This window comes from Protopterus annectens, chromosome 1.part2, assembly GCF_019279795.1.
Source record: "Protopterus annectens isolate FY-2018-M chromosome 1.part2, PAN1.0, whole genome shotgun sequence".
Taxonomy (NCBI): domain Eukaryota; kingdom Metazoa; phylum Chordata; order Ceratodontiformes; family Protopteridae; genus Protopterus; species Protopterus annectens.
In genome coordinates, this window is record NC_056727.1 from 185966284 (window position 1) to 185987568 (window position 21285).

Below are 21285 nucleotides of genomic sequence, written 5' to 3' on the forward strand. Positions count from 1 at the left end.
GTTTGTGTAGATTCCATTTGTGTTTAGTGACTGATGTCTGGAGGTGACTGTTGTCTTAGTACATCATGCTGTTGCAATACAGCCTCAACATTGCCAACTATATATGGTGACATGCTCTAAATACAGTAAGCTCTACATGAGGTATGGACAGATGTTTGGACATGTCTACTAAGTGGTGGGTCTTCCTTGCAGATGAATGATTACTGAGGATAGCTCACTGGTGTGTTACAACCAGTCCTACAATAACCTGTGTACCTGCTAAGGTCAGGTTTTGTTAATTGAAGTGGAAGACAGACAATGTAGAATGCTGTAAGGGTGACACTGAAGGCAAACCTCATGACACCTGTAACAGTAATACCTCCCCTGTGCATATATTGTGCATATATCAGCACAGTTGTCAAAGGAAAGAGTCAGTAAGCATTATACTGGATGCGATAGTGCTGTACTTCTGTGGTACCTATCATGAGATAGGCTGGTGTTTGATTCACAGTACTGGCAAGTGTGGGTGTGTGTCCATATATGTCACATATGGTTGGGAATACATCCCACATGTTATCACTCTCCTGAACACTGTTGTTGACACCAGTACAGAGTGAAGTGTAGAAAGAAAGGCATAGGCAGGTAGTTAAACCTCACACATGTAAAATGTCTGTATGTGTATGACATAGGTGTATATCTTTGTGAATGCCAGTGTGTGTGTGTGTGTGTGTGTGTGTGTGTGTGTGTGTGTGTGTGTGTGTGTGTGTGTGTGTGTGTATGGCTGTCCGGTTCCTGGAGTGAGGCTGTATTTTGCTATAGTGAAATGTTAATGCCCCCTCCCCCCATCCACTCAAAGCAATCTAGAATCCCTGTTGATATAATCAATTGTAGACGGGCATACTAACCCCCTGTTAAAATGTACTCCCTGGGGTGTGACCTGTTGTTACACAGCCTAGTGATGGACCCCCCTCCCCACATACACTCACTGAACCATAGTATCCCTGTCGATGTCCTTGATCTTAGGCCATTCCAACTACCTATACATGTGTAATCTCTGTGGCACATCTTGTAATTGCATAGTACTATAATGATGATATGTACATAGGCAGGGGTTCTCATCCGAACACTGGCAACTGTGTGTGTGTGTGTGTGTGTGTGTGTGTGTGTGTGTGTGTGTGTGTGTGTGTGTGTGTGTGTGTGTCAGAGTGTGTGTTACTGTGTCTGTGAATCCCTGTGTGTGTGGGTGTGTCTGTGTTTACATGCTGTCATGGCAGTGGGTATTACTGCTTCCCAATGAGAAGCCACTATTTCCACTGGCCTTTACCCTTGTCTTCTAGCATACCACTCTTTTACCCACTCCGAGCTCCAGGTAACTATACCTGTGATGTCACCCACTATGGATGTGACTGCTCTGAATACAGTTGCTTACTACACAGCTATCATGCTCTTGGATCATTAGAACAGCAAACATAATTGAAACATGGGAGAATATAACTGTGATGTGGAAGCTACAATGTGCATGCAGGTATTGTCATACTGACCTGTGGGTAGTCAACATGTACATATGGGACTCCCGCAAACACCAACATCTCCCGGCACATGCAACTATACTTGAAAGAGGAAGGCAGAATATCAGGATCAACATGCTGTTAGTGTTGTTACATATGATACATACTGTCAAACGTACAAAATGCATTCTACAACTGCAATACATGGTATGTCTGCTGCCTGTCAACACTACTCAACAATATTAATCTACAATTATCTACCTAGTATGTTCACCCTGTGCATCAGACCCTATGAACATGTCCCTGCACCGATGGTGTGGATGACAGGGATGCGGCACAGGCATCATCATATGCACAGGGTGATAATGTTTGCCAGAGGCCTAGGCTGTGCCATTGTATGACATCATGCATGTGTGTTTGGGCCTGTGATATCATTGGGTGTGTGTGGATGTTATGCGTGTGTGTGTTGAGGTGCCCTACATTTGTTTCCAGTGTGTGTGCATGCATGCACACATGTCTGGCATGTGGCTGGCCTACACAAGGGTAATATTGACAGCTGCAGACTGTACAAGGCAGGTTTCACAGTTCACGGTGTCTGGCCATGGCCAGGTGACCTGCGCCTGCCAGGGGTTGCATGGGCACTACCAGGCTGAGGTCCAGATTGGGTACTGTCTGATGACACATGTCCACTGGATGTGTGTCCCTGTTGGGACCATCCAGGACTATATGCACGTTGCCTGCTGTGTCCTGGTGTGGACTGCACAGCACCAGCTTTACTGCTGCTGCTACCGCCACTATGGGAGCAGGCATGTGCAGTAGCATGTTCGCGTAGACCTTCAACAGGTGATGTAGCTGACGTGCCCGATGCCTCACTGCCACCAGATGTTTCAGCACAGACATTCCACACTTGAGGATTGACATGCCATGGTCAAGGACTCCCACCATGTCACCCAATCATCTAGCCAAAACATCTGCAAGATGACGGTGAGTATTTGCAAGTGCCTGGATGTTGTCAGTTAATGAATGGACAGCAGCCCTCTGATGCCTCAGACCTTCTCTGTTGTGCCATTCAGCATGTGCCTGTGCCTCTATTACAGCCCAAAACATGCATCTGGTGACTCCAGCGTATGTGCTTAGTCTCGCAGGGGCATGTTGGCCAGTGGTCCGACTATGAGCAGCGCTGGGCACATGCCTGTGTGGGACATCACCAGTCTGTTGACTGGGATCATGGTGTGCAGGCACACCTTCCATAGTCACCACACTTCCCTGTTCCTTGCTGCCACCCACCAACTGTCCTTTCTCTATGGCCAGTGGTGATGGGTATGTGCAGGCAGGGGAACTATGTGCAAGAATGAGGGGGAGACAGGTGGAATGGCAACCAATGGTACAGATTCAGCCCCTGACAACCCTGCCTGTGCCTCACTCATACTATCATCATCACTGCTAGAGTCTGTGGGGACACTAACATCAGGTGGACCACAGGAGGGCAACGCACCTACATCAACACCTGTGAGGGGAAGACAAGAACTGTACATTACAAGTTATGCCTGACACACACACACACACACACACACACACACACACACACACACACACACACACACACACACACACACACACAAACAGACAGATAAACACAGACAGACACACACACACAGACAGACACACACACAGACAGATACACACACAGACAGACAGTCACACACACACACAGACACACACAGACAGACACACACACAGACAGACACAGACAGACATATGGACACACAGATGGACACACACACAGACAGAAACACACTGAGAGACTTCCCATACTCTGGAACAGACAACCTATCTATGTCAAACAGAGCTCCTCATTAGCACTCTTCAAGAAAAATCTTGATGATTGGATGGGAAATGGGAAATTCACCCCGGGATCACTTCTGTGGCTATGCTCGACAGGGGCATAGGAAAATAATTTTCTTGGGTGGCGAAAACCAGGGTACATTTTTTGGCTAGGTTTGTATGGGCCCTAGGGCCGATAGCCTAGTGCCTACCTATGAACCTATGACACACACAAACTGACACACACTGACACACACAGACTGACACACACTGACACACACACTGACACACACTGACACACACAGACACACACTGTCACACACTGACACACACTGACACACATGCTACATGCAGGTGATATGGCAGATGGCAATCAGCTTAGACAATTATAGTTTCAGCTTAGGCAATTATAGTTGTACTTATCATGCATCCCTGAGTTGCACACAACAGCGTGCATGTGTTATAGTGGATGACATGCACCTTACATAATTATAGTGGTGGTTAGCATACATACCTGTATTGTACCATTTGTGTTAGTAGCCTATGCCCCATACCTGCAACACAATGCATGCACGTTGCACCATTGCACTGCACTGCCATGGTGTGTGCAACATACACCACATGTTAACAGACCATCGCTGACCTTTGTACATCTGCCACTGATGCTCTGTGTTGACCACTGCCCCTATGTGTGAGGACATGAGCTGTAAGGTATGTCGACTGCATACTATGTTTGCCTGTGCCCTAGCTTGCATATCTCCCCCAAAGTGGTGCATGTCTGTTCAACAATATTCCACCTACCCCTGAGCTGAGTTTAGACATTGTGCATGTGGCTGTACACACATGTTTGACATGGCTGTCCCTACTTTGCAATGGTGCCACAGACCAGCACATGTTTACAGTACACCGGCCTGCTGTGTGGCATATGACCTTGCCAATTATATGTAGTATGACATGTCTTCTGCTGATGTGCTGAATGACATGCATACATGTGTAGCACAATGGTGTCCTTTCTACTCTACAGTACGGTAATGGTGTCCCAGTGCAGGAATGTGTTGTATTAACATGGGCCTTCAGCTGATGAAATGTTGTCTGTCCACCCTACAAATATGCAGGGACATACTGCACACTGAGCTGTTGTGCATAGCCATTGCAGGGCATCATGTGGCTTCACAGTTGCTATACATATGTGAGCTACTGACACAGTTCATAGCCATGACTATGTTCACATACAATACATATCTAATGTGGAATGTAACCCACATCACCAAGGTGTATAGACAATAAACCCTAATGTGGAATGTGTGACACAGGTCACAGCAGGGTATATGACTGACACCCCTGCACATCTGCAACCATATTACTGATACCTGGCAACTATGCCCACACATGGCTAACTTACATGTACTCTATGTCCCACATGCCATCTGTGTACCTCACACACATGAGAGCAGGCATGACAGTGATGTCTGACACCAGCAAGGTGAATGTACTGTATCTGTGGCTTGATGTGGATGTATGTGTATGTTGTGCAACACATGTATGTGTTTGGATACTGTATAGGTGAATGCCTCCATGTCATGACACACTCCAGATGTTCAAGACATGTTATGTGGTGGCTACATGTTATGCCTACACATGCTGTGCACAGGCCTGTATGATTTTAGTGTTTCACATCTGCAATATCACCATTACACAAAGGCCATAGTTGTATTGTGTCGAGCCAATGTACAACAGGGTGTACACACATGTACATCACTTCTATTGTGTGTGTTGCTTCATGTCTCTGGCCATCCTCCATGGCCATGTGTACATATGTTCAGTCCACTGGTTGTGATGGCCATTTTATTTCACATGTCAGTGTTATCCTATATGACATACACCCATAAATGTCATATGCCCCACTGAGGACAGGGTTATGCAGACAAAGGGTGGTATGTATGGGATGTGAGACATGTTTTCAGGATAGTTGAGCAGTGTTGCAGTCAGCCCACTACATGTCATGGACATGTCTGATAGCACATGACATTGTGTGAAATTCATAGCAAGGCTATATTCCTCAAGGGTGTATCCTGTGGGCCGGGCATATTCCAGCTCCAACACATTTAGTGTGTGTGCACACATATGTTCTCTGTACAGTACTGTTTCTATTCCCAACATGTGTAATGCTGATATGTAGTACCTGCCCCTACAGTGGAACACACCTCCACCATTGTATTCACTGTTGTCCACACATCCGGCAATGACAGTTTGGAAGGTTTAGTGTAGGTGTTTTATATAGTCTTCAATTGTTTCACATTGGTAAACAGTGTGATGCATTTCAGGTCTGATCAGTGTCCATTAACAGGACCACCATACATTATGTGTACGTGTGTTATGGTAGATAGCATGCTATTAATATGTTCCGTGCATTATCAGGCCTGGTAAATAATAACAATCTCACCTGACACAAGCTGCTGTAGCTGCAAAATGCCAGAGCTAGCTAAATAGGGGTGTCACAGCAGTAAGATCATTATCCACACCTGTGTGATAGCTACAGGGTGCAATGTCCATGTTAGCACATAAGCCAGTACAATACACTATACTATGGAGTATGCACATCTGTGCATACATAGAGTAGCAGATTGTATTATGTGGCATGTGTGCATCCATGCCTTGCATATGATGTTACATTACATATTGTACAGTAACACATGTAACTATGTGATATATACTTGTGTTTTATGTGCAGTAGTGACTTACCAGGCAACTCCAGGCTCGGTGGTTGAGAGACACCAACCTCCACAATACCAGCTAAATCTTGTAGATGGAAGTCTGCAGGTGCCCCCAGGTTGGCCAGTAGCTCATCAGTACGTCTGAGTGGGGGCTGGGTGAGTGGCCCCCCACCTGTTGCACCTTGTTCCCTGGCGATTGCATTAGCATGCTGTTTTTCCCATCTTGTCAGGTCAGTGCAGTGTTGGCGCACCTGCTGATAGGTGTGATTGTGACTGCCAACATCATTTATCCTCCTGCAGAGTTCCTCCCACAGGGCATCCCACTGCTGTGCATCCTGTGGCACATGGCTGAAGAGCGTTGTGTAGTAGTCGAGGAGGTGTGGGATGAGGACCTCATCCTCCAAGCGGCTGTACGGCGGCAGTCTGCTACGTGGCATACCTGGAAAACATAATGATGGAGACAGGTCACAGTAACTCACAGAGATGTACAGCAGTACAGCTAAACATACATGTGTATCACATTTATTAAGATTACAAATACGTCTTTGTAAATCTGCATGACACTAACACCACTGACATGTATAGGTCACACACATTTGACACCTACTGGTAATGTGATGTTATCACCATATATGTGTGTGTCATGTGATTACATTGCTCATACACCATGTGGATGTTGTCTTGATGTGGGCATGTCTGTTTGCCTGTAGTGGTGTCTTTACCTATCAGCACATGCCTGGATGTGCTCACATTAATGCAATTGACCTTAATGCTGTGTATATGCCACATATATAGTCATACATAGCCATTAAGGACATGACCTGTGACCCTGCAGACTTGCAAGCATGTATGTGTTTTGCCATATACATCTACATGGCACTGAACAGCTGTGTAGCATTCTGCCATGTATTGCCTGTGTTGCACATGTGTAACACATGGGACAATAGCTAGCCTGTTGGTATTTGCAGGGTTGGATATCAACTATAGCATGTATGGTCATAGTGATCTAGTAGGTTATATGCCCTGGGCCATTTATGAGCCTAGGCAGATAGGTTACCTAGCTGTAGGCAACAGACAGGTAAGTTTCAGTGGCCAGTTCAAGCAGTGCCAACAGAACTGATACACATGGTTACTGATATATTTGGCATGATGTCATCACACCATGTCACAGAGAGGGGTGATGTGCAGCTTTACTGGAGAGGGATGCATAGTATGGCAAGAATATGTTAAGTGTATGGGACAGGGATCTGTCAGGCATATTGCGATCCTTGTACTAGAAAGGTGGATGTCCATGATGTATGTGTTTATTTGGGATCAGGATGTGTTAAGTGTAGCATGTCCAACACCTCTGGGTTGGACATGACTTTATTCAAGGTAGGCTGCATGCTACATAGTGCAGCTGGGGATTGTGAAGGGCAATGTAGGCCATCTACACATGGGCAATAACCCTTAAAGGAAATATGTGATCCATTATGGGTCACATGGGTGTTAAGTATGGCTGAGCAGTTATCTCTATATTCCTGGATGGCACCCTGTTATGATCTGGGGTGCCACATAGGACTACCTGTCTTTTGTGGTGACATAACTATCAAAGGGAAGTACTGTCCAGCTGCATCCCATACACACAGTTGCCATTATGTTGACTGCTGCCTAGGTGGTAGTTAATGGGTACATGGTTTGTAACATAGGGGATGATAATGCAATACTTAGTTGTCAGATTGTGGCCATACATTACACACCACACATCTGACACACTAAGGCCCTTCTATATGTTGAATGCAGCACACAATGAGTCAACAATTGCTCCTAGTTCATAGTCATTTGCAAACATCAATAGGCTGATGCCTTCTGTGTTAGTTTATGTGGTATAGATAACAAAGAGGGGGAGTACCAAGAATGACCCCTGTATTACTGTGGCTGGTGCTGGTTTGATGTGTGTGTTCGTCAGACATCTTCTGTAGTGTGGGTTCTGCCAGCAGTCCAGTTGCCAACCACTCCTGTGACATAGGAATATACACCTAGTTTACTGAGTGTAGCTGGAACACAGTATGGGTGATGGTGTCCTATGACCTGGCAAGGTCATGATATGCAGTGTGAATCAACCCTACTGTCATCTACATCTGTACTGAGTACATCAATTACTTCTTCATTGTGTCACTACTAGACAGAGGCACAGTATTCTAAATTTATTCTGTACATTTTTGTACCATTTCATGGAGTGGCAAAAGCCACATCACTATGGCTAGGCTTACAAATGCCCCAGGGCAGATAGCCTAGTACTAAACTATGAAACTATGAACTATGAAATTACAATGACCACGGTTCATGGCCATAGAGACCAGACTGAGCAGGTTAGTTGTGCACTATGTCCCATTATCAATGGTGTATCTCCCATTGTGGGGTGTGATAACTGTTGCTGTGCACTATTCGGTGTGTACACAGCCTGACATGGAGCTATGATTGAACATGATGTGCATGTGGATAGCTGAATGTTCTTACATTCGTGTAGGATACACCCTGGGATGTTGACAGGTCCCATGGAAGCTGTATGTATGGCTTTAGAGCGTGCAGCTTGTACCTGCATAGTTATTAGTACAGGGGCCCTGTAATGTACATGGATATATTACTAAGTGTACCTGTTGGGGGTGGGGGGAAGGTGGGAGTGGGTTTAGGTTCTTCGAGACCCTATCTGGATGAATGGGTGCTATTTATGTAGGTGCAGTACTTCCCATGCTATAGTGCTGTGCAGCACGGCAGGTCTTGTCATTGCCATTACAATTAATGACACAGCTATAGAATGCTCTGTGTTTGGCCTCATAATATGTGGCTGACTAGTTTCACAGTAGCTTTGTGTGGTTTTATATGATGTATCTGCATCTTACTGCGGCTGATCAGGGATCTCCTACACTCATGTGTGTTCACTCTTGCAACAGTTACTACATTCTGTGGTACAGTTTAACGCATGGTAGCACCAGTTTGCCTACTTGTATGTGTTGGGATGAATCCTAGTTCTGTTTCAATGGCACTATCACTGCACATATGTGACTGCTTAAGGTTCATTTGTGTAGGATTCAGCATTTGCACATGCATTGTCCATCTGCATGGGTGCCATGGCACTCACCACTCTGCTCTTAGGAAACATGACATTGGCATTGGAGACTAACTATGTGCAACATACTGTTAGCCCTGTTTGTGTGACTACTGTGATCCAGGTCAGTGGGGTCGATGGAATCTAACATGCATTGAGCGGAGGTGTTGGTACTTGAGGAGTCTTCCCAGTTCATACTGGAATAGTTGAGAGTAGCCATTATTATGGTTCTGTCTCAGACCTAATCTTCCCCATTACAGCACATTATGACAGTTGGGAAGTCTGCGGCCTGGTGGGTGATCTGTCTCAAGGTGCATTTTGAATTCCACTTTGGCACAAAGGTAGTTGCGCAGCATAATGCATTTGATGTTATGCAAGTGCAATTAGCATGGGGGTGTACATATCCTTCAGGAATATGGACACACCTGCAGCCCATGTGTTCCAATAAAGGATAATGGGCAAGAGGTGAGGTATGTGTTATAACATGGTCATGCAAGTGTGCTCTCTAGAGCATTGAAACATGCCTCAGCCACTGCACAGATATGTTCTCCATGTTAGGGATTGACATATGTGTGTCCATATAGTGTTCCTGACATGTATCATTGTGTAGCAAGAACTGCAGTTTATTACTTGGCTGTCCCTGTAACAGCAGTGAACCCTCACTTGAACCGTGCATGATGAAGGCACTATAGGGGAAGCATGAGCCCTAGGCAGTATCCAGATTCACAGGGGTGACAGGTGCAGGCCCTGTCTGGCAAAGCATCATGGTCTGTCAACCATGTTATCCCAGGATGACAGATACTGGATACCCTGTGACATGCAAAACTACACTAGACAATTGTGGAATGCAATCCTTTTGTCCCTGTACTGTAGTATCATTCTGGCCAATGGCAGAATGCTACCCAGGCCTTGGGACATACCTGCATGGGCTACAAGACCTGACAGTTCCTACATGTGTTTCCATGCAGTCCAGGCTACTGCATCACAAGTCCTGTACAACAACATGGAATATGCCAGAGCCATGTGTATAGTTCAAAAGGTGGTCTGAGTGTATGAGTATGTGGCTAATCATGGCAGACAGGCAGCTGACAGTATGTATGCACTCGTATAGGTCGGTGTGTACCATAGTGCTAGAGTTTGCATTCACAAATGAGTACTGTTGGGCATGTTTCCAGTCATGTGTTCAGAGGTGTGGCACAATTATGCAATCTATGTCATACAGTTTGGGTATTTCAAAGTCTGTCTCATCCTGCTTGGGGGGGGGGGGCACTTGTTTGGCCAGATACTTAAATGCATCTGTGAATGTGTGTGATTTCCAGTAGTGTGTGTGGGTGTCCTTACTGTATTCTGGTAAGAGTATGTGTTGGTTGTGTTGATGAGCTGCATGTGTTAACCTACACCTCATGACTGTCCAGTCCAGTCATGGCTGTAGACTGGGCTGCCTTCCAGCTTACCCCTGTAGCTGCATCCCAAACAATGTTTGGGGTGTGGTGTTAGGTGGGTCTGGCAGTGTACATGGCATAGAGATTACATTTCCCCAGAATGGCCACATACACAAAGCTGACATTAGGAAACACCAGTACCTGACTAGTGGACATGCCTGTATGAGCAGTCAGTACTACAAGTACCAAGTACCGTATTTAGTTTACGTATTGCCTATGAAGATGGTTTAGACAGTGATGCTCACATGTACATATTTGTGTTATGGATGTGACAACACTGGCTATTACAGAAACATTGTAACTACCTTTAGCAGCAATCCTCCTCTGAGGAGCACATCACATCCTGTTAGTTGATTACAGATGATACAAGTGTCTACAGGTCTGTTTCCTTCTCTGGGTATATACTCACATATCCACCAGGACCATGATATATGTTGGGCACAGACACCCACTCTCCAAACAGAGTCATGTATCAATAGGCTCTGATGCCACTATCAACATGATCAGGATATAATCAGATAGTGTGAGCCATCACCTATGATGCGGCTATTACACATGGGCAACTAATTCCTACATCTTACACTCCTACTGCAGATGTTACACTGGAATTAATGATGATATGCAACCTGTTTCATTACCAGTGTTGTGCACTACCTTACTTACAGTATGTGCAGGCGGCTGTTAGGTTGGCAATGAGAGGTTGGGCTACACAAACCTGGTAGTTCAACCAGTGTGCCTGTACTCTCAATATCACTCTATGTAGGTGTGCACATAGTCATTTGGCCCAGCCCTATAACAAGGATCATTACACATTTGCATAACATGTACACATGAACAGCTGTTATTGCTTGCAAACGATAGTAGATAGGTGGATATTACATGTGTTATGTGCATGGATAGTTACCTGGCTCTTCCAGTTATCTTTGCTATCATGCTGCTAACCTGTCAGGTCAATACTAATGCTATGTATCCTGTCATTGAGTATTGTAATTGCCAATAGACATAACTACTGTTTGCATAACATAACAGAACTGCTATGTAGAATAGAACACAGATCTGCCTAGAATACTGTACATTACACAGTTATTGGCACAATATCCCACAATGCACACCATATTTGCACGGTAAGCCCACCTTTAACATGTTCATCTTACTTATACACCCATACATATGTCGACTGTTACAATATATCGACATATACTATCCCCTGTTATAGCACATACTTGTTGGATCAGTTCTGACACTGACAGTGGCTGGAAGCAAATTGGTGGGTTCCAAGCCCATATCATCCCTTGTGGTGTATGTGGAGTGTGCCGTGTGACCTACAGCAGTACACACATAGAATACTACAAGCATTACTATTGCTCAACAATACATTGCTACAAGATAGCTATTTCCACTATATGCATTGATTACACTGTAATTCTTACAGAACAGGTACTACATACACAGACATACTACATGTTATACATACCGTCTTAGTAATCAGAGGTGTTATTAACTGGTGTAATACTCATTTTCGGTTCATCTTTCAGTGTTTTGTACTGTCCTACAGGTAGATACAGATGGTCTGAATGTGAGACAAGGCAACCTTTTATAGTTACAGATCAGTAACATGTGCTATCCCGAGGACCAATTGGTGTTCCTAAGTAGCTAATTACATGCACATCAGCTGCGCTGCTACTGCCTTAGCCAATACCATGGCTACAGTGGAGTATAATCGAGTAATCCACTTGGGTGTTGTCCCTTTGCCTTACTTGTGAGGAAGACAGCGTGGAAGTTTTGTTTGGAATCTATTGCAACAACTGTATGGAGACGAACATTAATATATTGTGTGTAATACCTAGAGGAGTTGGTCTAAATGTGAGTACTGCTGTCATATTTTTGAACATTGCTACTTGTGCAGGGTTTGTCTGTACCTAATACTTCTGCATATGTTTCAGTTTGGCCAGGTTGTTTGACCAGCTCAAGGCTGCATAGCTATGCATATAATGTTAGGGGGTTTACAGTGTGCGTACCAGACATATTTAGTTTGGTGTTACTATGTATCATACTGTGCTAATAATCAGTACTCGGTAAAACTTCCTGGTGTACAAACCTTTCATCCCTCTGAAACGGGATTAGTTCATACAAACCATGTTACATCAGCAGCTGTTCAATTGTATAACAGCAACTATTTCACATAGGGCCATGATAGTGTGTCTGTGTCCAGGTATGTTAAGGTCTCAGCAGATGTACAGTAGTTGCATAATTGGTTATGGTATGACAGTATGTATTGATGTAATTATTTCGGTTGTGGGGTAGATGGTGGGTGTACATAGCAAATGCAGGTGTGTAGGAACCCCTTTCATACAACGTCTATACGTGTGTGGTTGTCCTTTCCCTATGTGAACACCTATCGCTTAGTGGACTAATACTATGGTAATTGCAGGCTGATTCATTAAGGCACTATTAAATGCTTCCTGTATAGCATGCAGGTACTGTTAGTCCTTGAATCCTTTTGGCAATACATCGGAATGTAATAAAGATTTGCAAAATGAAAGATGTCTGTGTAATTCAAGTCATGGATATTTGCAGTCATTGCAGTTGTGTTGGTGGCTGTGTCCATAGAACATATTTGTAATAGTGTATTGGCATATACTCTTTATATGTTATGTTCATATTGTTTGGGGGGGGGCAGAATGTGTGATTGCTATGGTCCATGTTATACTCAGATATGACCACTTTGGATGCTGTCTACAGACATGTATGTATGTGTATATGTATATCTATCTATCTATCTATCTATATCTATATATATATATATATATATATATATATATGTATATATATATATATATATATGTGTGTGTGTGTGTGTGTGTATGTATATATATATATATATATATATATATATATATATATATATATATATATATATATATATATATATATATATATATATATATATATAGTTAGATATATAGATATATAGATATATGCATCATTTCATACGTTTATCTGTACCTCCATAGATGTGTAGATGTTTTTAACCTATCTAGATATCTACATATATATGTAGACCTGTATATATTGACGTGTCTCTATGTATCTCTCTCTCTCTCTCTCTCTATATATATATATATATATATATATATATATATATATATATGTATATATGAGCATACACCTTTAAATGGGTACATGGCGGGTTGTCCTATTTCAACACATTCCTCCCTTTTGTGTTTTAACCTGTCTGCATACACAACTGGGATAGGTACATCCCAGGTAGCTTAGTGTTAAGTTGCTCTGAGGATGGAGTACATGGTTGCGGGTTCTACTCCTAGAAGGAGTTATTATTTTACCTCTCAGAGTAGACACTGGTAGGGAAAGTGTGAATAACACATGTTTACGCAGTTGTGAGCAGGTTTGCCAATGGTCTGCGTGACATTAAGCAAAGGTCAAACATGTGAAGCGCTTCTCTGTTTACCATATTTCAGCTCTGCTTACCATCGGGAAAACACGTGGAAACCCACTTACAACTGCTTAATCCACCTGCATCCAAAAGCCCTTATTCTGGCTCTCAAAATAACCTAACAGCCCTTGCAGGTCTTGAACCTGGGAACATGAACACTGCAGTCACTGACTTTACCACTAAGGCATCTGAGACATGTGCGAATGCTATGGTGTTTAGAATATACATTGTACTACAGACATTCCTCACTACTGAAAACATATGTGGCAGTCAGTTGGTGTACATATGTCTGATACATGTTAATGTTCATATGTTTGTGAAAGTAGGTGTTGCAATGTGACATGACAGGGTGTATTATGAATGAGTAAGGTTCTTGCTTTGTGTCCTTTTTATATTGTCCCCATACTCCATGTACACAACAACCACCCCTTCTATGGTGAATTAGGTTAATATTAATTGTTATAATACCAGAGCTGCATGTGTTTGTACACTCCAATTCCTTTGGAGTGCTTCTGTGTCACGAAGTGTGTTCATAGATGTTTATATATATGGCTATTGATGTAATTGTATAATATATATATATATATATATATATATATATATATATATATATATCACTGATATATATATATATATATATATATATATATATATATATATATATATATATATATATATATATATATGGTTTACTATTAGAATGTCAATGCGAACTCCGTCGACTGTACTGTTGTCAAACACGGAAGTTCAAAAATGGTAATATCGAAGACCGAAAGCTAACCTAGGAATGGTTTTAACATGGGTTGAGATAGGTGTTCAGTGTTATTGCTGCACTACAAACCTCTCCCCTATCTCGACCCATGTCAAAACCCGTGCCTAGGTTGGCTTTTGGTCTTCCATATTACCGTTTTCGAACTTCCATGTTCGACAACAGTACAGTCGATGGAGTTTGCTTCAACATTCTAATAGTAAACCATATATATATATATATATATATATATATATATATATATATATATATATATATTTTGTATTAGTTTGTAATGGTAATACATCTGTAGACTGGAATGTGTTGGTTCACAAACTGCAGTACATTACAATGCACTGTACACAAAGTCACTGTCCCATTTGTGATGATTACAGTAAAATGCATATGGTATAAGGTGTAGTCTCAAGGCCATGAAAAGTGTACACCTTGGATGACTTAGTGGTACGTCCCATGACTATAGTGTGCATGGTCCAGGGTTTGACACCTGCGATGCTTTACGAATGTTTTTTACTGCAGAATAAGGCTCATGTAAACAGTTGTAAGCATGTTTAAAAGTGTTTGCGTGACATTATAGCAGCGGTTAAACACAGTTAAACAAACTTTGTAACATATAACCTGTGTGCGCAAACACGGCCACATCCACTAACTACTCCGGATATATACATGTCAGTGACGTAACATCTCACAATGTGCTGACATAACATTATATTCTCTGTTGACTGTACTCTCCTGAAGACATTGGTTTATATGGGTGATTCAAATGTTTATTATACAGATGATTACTACCTATATATGCAAGCTGTGTTTAAGGTATACTTTTGCACATGATAAACATCCCTGCCATTATTGGGATTGTAACCTCGAATGCACAGATACTATGCGGATGCTGTACCCATTACAATATTGACATTACCGTTGTTTCTGCCTATTTTCTAATTAGATGATTTCTATGTGTAAGCTTGGCTAAGCAAAGGGCAAAAGCCCCCAAACTCACTAAGCTTCACATACTCTTGAAATAACAACATATAACAAATGTACTGTGAGACAATACATTACATTCCTAACTACATTAGGCATAGCCCCTCACTGACACACTTCAAGGGAAACCTTGTTGTGTGAATGGGTAACAGACTATATATCCCTAGGATCATGTGTCCCAGAACCATACAGCCAGGAGGTGGGGGAGCCTGTCCAGTTTGATAGCTGCAAGACCTGTTGAGGGAATTGAATGGTGTTGAATTGCCACATTAACATGCCCTCTTTAGATCACTAAGTGCCCTATCACCCTCCACAACCCCAGTCTTCAACAGCTTCCAGCAACTCTGCCTGGAATTGCTTCATTGGCTATGCTTGACAGAGGCTCAGTTACTTCATCAATGGTGCAGGGAAGGCCAACACACTGTTGCTATGCTTCTAATTGCCCTTGGGCAGATAGGTAGTAGGCTATCTGTGAACCTCTAACGTGCAGGCCATCACAGCCATAATATGTGAATAAACAGACCTTCAGATCACAATATATAGTGAGAACTCACCATGTAGTCAGGAAACAGTTGAGTACAGTAAGAACATACGGAACACTGATACTTAGTCACTCCAAAAGCCTATCTTGGAAGCTAGAAGACTTGTATAAGTTTAAGGCTTTCTATTGCTTACCAGTAGGTTACCTACAGGGGAGATGAAAAACAAGCACAGATGGGGAACATGCATGCAATGATACCATACTGGCCTATGTGTCAGCCTTATGCTTTGGAATACTGGCCAAGGCTATTGGTGCCCCCATGGTGCCTTATTTAGGACAGTCTCGAAGGTGAATACCAGCTCCGTAAACAGCACAATAGCAGATTCAATGAGGGTTAAGCTACTCAACACCAGGAGTTGTGATCACAACATGCATCACTCACAGCACTCCTCAGGATGGACAACATCAACATTTGTGCATTAACTGAAATCTGTCTTAAGGCTCCTGAGAGCACGCCAGCACTACCAGACTACAATCCATACCACTCATTTCAGCCACAGAACATGGACTGACAGACATGGAGGGGCTGTATCTATATCCATCAGGGATACCTACACCTCCAGGTTAGTGGGGCAGCATGATACCTCTGTGATCATCCATGTGCAGCTAACATCAACCACAACTGCAATGTGGAATGTGGTCTGCTACGGATCACCCTCCATAACCCAGAACCTCCACTCCACCTTCCTGGAGATAGTGGAGAACACAACAGTCCTAACGCACACCCTGGCATTGGTCGATGTCAACTACCATACCATTAACTGGGAAACATACTCCGGTACTCACTTCCAGGACCAGCACTTCCTGGACTGTATCACCTCATATGCCCTGTATCAGGCGGTAACCTCGCTAATGTGGGATGGAAACTACTAGATGTGGCCATCACCAACATGGGCAACAGGTGCACCACAGCAGAGGTTAGCCAGTCACTGGTTAATCTGACCATGAACTATTTATTTATTTATTTTATTTATTTTACATTTGTTAACTGGGATAGTCCGACTGGACACAGGTCCATTTTCAGCGGAGGCCCGGGGAGAAAAGCTCCACATGTGGATAGTTACATAAGAGTTAAACAGTAGCAGTTTTATACAGTCACATATAGATACCAGCACAGAATTATAGGATTATGTGCATACTTGGAATACATACATACTTAAACTTAACATAGTAGTTTTCTTGTTCGAACTTAGACATTTTTAGTGGTACAAGGCTGAAAAAGGTAGCATGTCATTCAGTAGTGCAATACATATGAGAATGAGACTAAGTCTGAAACATTGACTATTTTACAGATAGCCAGGTAGTGAAGAGAGTGGTAAGCTGGTTAGTTAGGGTTGGTACAGGGGCACAGCCAGTGCCCTTATTCACTGTTTCCACACCCTAGCATCTCTCCCACCCACAGATACCACAGTGTATACCTTTCCTACAGCTAAATATACACTACTACTGACAGGGGTGGGGGGTTTCACAGCCCCACACCAAGGGGAAACACTGCTCAAGATATAGACAGATTTACAAATGCAGTCTATAAGCACCTACATGGATGCATGGATCGTGCATCACTGGTAAGCCAAGACTCACTCCCCCTAGACAAGGACACCAGTCTGGTGGACCTCTGCAATAAACAGGCTATACTACAGAAGTAGGACAGTGTTCCAGACACACAGCAAATCCCACGAAGGGCAGACATCCGTGACCACTATTAGTATGATACGAGGTCCCTCATGACATCATCCAAGGCTAACATCAGCAGGAGAATATGCAAGGATTTGAAAGATAACCACAAAGACTTCTTTGGCTATGTCAAGGATCTACATGGTGACACAGATTTGCACTGTGCCGGTGAAATATAGTACAAAATATGCTAACCCTACTGATATCACCAACATCCTTCCAGATACATTTGGTGCATACTTCACCCCCTAAAGAGCCCACAACACTACCCGAAAGGTACAGTATCCCAACCATCAGAGACAGACAGGTGGAAATGGCCCTCTCTAACAGCAGAACACAGCATCAATGGAGGCAGATGTTGACCCAGACTGCATCTTGCAAACTGTACAAGGCAACCTGCCCCCCACCTAATTAAGCATTCCTACCTCAGCCTCTCCACAGGCTACATGCCCATACAAAGGCACGTGGCAATGGTTATTCCACTCCATCAAGGTGAAATCACAACTGACCAAGGTAACTACCACCCTATAAGCCTGACTAGCCTGGTCTGCAATGGTATGGTTTGCATCCTCATGGCACTCATTAACAATGACATTGGTAACCTTTGAACATGTGACCCAAAGCAGGTCAGCTTGGCTGAGTGCAGTTCATGCCTACTGAACCTGTTTGACATCTTACATACAGTCACCAAGATGTTAGATGATGGGGAGGTGGTTCACACATACTACTTGGACCTCATCAAGGCTTTTGACACCATGCCCCACTCAGGTGTTATTGATAAACACACCAACCTGTACATTCACCCATACATCACAGGTTGGGTAGCCAACGGACTTACATAGAGAACCCACATGGTATGACTAGTGGTCTCCAGAATCAACTCTTGAACAGTCATGACTGGTGACCCACAGGTCTCAGTCCTGGGAGCCCTACTGTTTGGCATATACGTCTCAGATGTACAGGCAAACACAGGTGGACTACAGCAGACCATGTTTGGCAATGACTGCAAACTGGGAGCCATGATTGATAGTCCAGCTGACACGGACATCCCTCAAGGGGCCTCACAGAGAATGTCACAGGGTGCCAACGACATGGCCTCCGGCCAAGTGCCACTAACTGCATTGTCATTCCATTGTGGAATTGACACCCACATAGTAACACGAGTGGCAGCCACTTTAATACAGATGAGGTAATGGGATATGTGGGGACTAAGGTAGAGAGTGATCTCCCATTTGACAATCATATCACCACAATAGTTAGGACATCCTTCTATGTATTCCATCTGATTACTATGGGATTCCCATCTAGACAAACTGGGATTATAGTGCCCCTTTACTCATCACTCATCATTCCCATCATAGGGTATAATATCCCATGTGGGATGTACCTCAGAGGACACGTCCAACAGCTTGGGGGTCCATGAATGTACCTCACCAAGGGGAATACTGGCCTCCAACATATGGCCTATGCAGCTGGACTGAATAAACTCCTGCTTTACTCTGTGGCATCTCGTTTACCCCGAGATGATCTCCACTGGCCAACACAGCCATGTCGAACTCAGGCTTGATGGATATGCTCCACCTATGGGAATCCATGTCACAGTGAGCCACACACTGTAGTGAGCTAACCTTGCCACAATAATAACTGGAGGATGCTGGAGGGACAGCTTCCTGTCACAGACACTCCCCATACTTTGGAATAACATCCCTAACTACATTATACAGAGCCCCCTCACTAACACTCTGCAAGAGAAACCTTGAAGGGTGGATGGGGAACAGTAGATGCACCCTAGGGATCCTGCCATTGGCTCTGCTCCACAGAGGGATGGTTAATAAATCAATGGGGTGGCAAAAGCTGACACATTTTGGCTGGCCTTATGAATGGCCTCTGGCAGTTGGCCAAGTACCTACCTATGAATCTATACATATAGTATCTACATATGCTGATAGCTTAATTTACTGTTCAGGTGTTGCCTTACATTGTGCCAATGGCAGTTGTGTGTGCAATAGTTGAGGGCTGCCTATGTTGGATGCACACAGTAGACTGTCTATACATGACAATTTACAGGTGCCATCCATTTTTACTGTGTGTGCAGGTGGAGAAAGGTGTCAGTCCCTAGGTGCCTACACTGTCAGTGTGTGTGCTATACGTTCCCTCTTTGCCAAGGCATGGGCATACTGGGCACACCTCCGTCTGCCTACTGGGGCTGGCTCAGGGTGTTCATGGTCTGAGTACCTCTGTGCCTGTGAGGCCCTTAGCAATGGTGGTGGGCTGTGAGGGCCTTCACCATTCTGTCCCTGCTGCAGCTGTTTCCACAGGACTATATTGTGTAGCATGGCACACACTATGAAGATGTGGACACATGTGCCTGGAAAGTACTGCAAGGCTCCACCAGATATGTCCAAGTAATGGAACCGTGATTTCAGCATCCCAAGCACATGCTCTATGATGATTCTAGTTTGTGCATGTGCCTCATTATGGCATTCCTACATGGGTGTGTGTGCATTTCTGATGGAAGTCATCATCCACGGTTCCAGTGCATAGCCAGCATCCCCCACCAGGTGGCCATTTGGGATGTCCCACCTGGCAAATAACTGATACAGCTGTGAGGCATGCCAGATGTGGGAGTCGTGATAGCTTCCAGGGCTGCCAGCACACATATTCATGATAATGCCCTGGGCATTGTACATGACCTGGCAGTTGATGGAGGGGTATCCCTTGCGGTTTATGTAGCGACTACCCTGCTCACTGGGTGATGACTTGATGTGTATATGCATGCAGTCTATTGCACCCAGTACCTCCGGGTATTCTGCCACAGTGGAAGAGATGCATATTGCTGGCCAACTTCTCCTGCATTCGGGGGGATGTATATGTGCTCATTGGCATGTGGTAACATGGCATCCAGGAACTGGTGTAGTACCCTGGATGCTGATGCCTGTGAGATACCCATGATATCCCCAGTTGGTCTTTGAAAGGTACCTGTAGCTAGTATTCTTAGGCTTACACATACCTTCATATCCACTGGGATGGATTCTCCCCTGTTTGTTCTGGCTCTGAAGCGTGGCCGGCACAGCTCCACATGTTGCTGTAGGGTGTCCCTGTCCACCCTGTAATGCTCTGCTATCTCCAGATTATGTAGGCCCTGGTAGGGTACCCTGGGTCTGAACACTCTCCTCCTCCTCTGGTGCCTGCGGTGGTCGTGTGCATCATCCTCCACACCACCTTCAGTCTCCAACACATGCTGGTGGATCAAACCTATGGCAGCCCATAACATGTACATAATAAAAGTTCCCCGTCTGTATACACCACTGGTG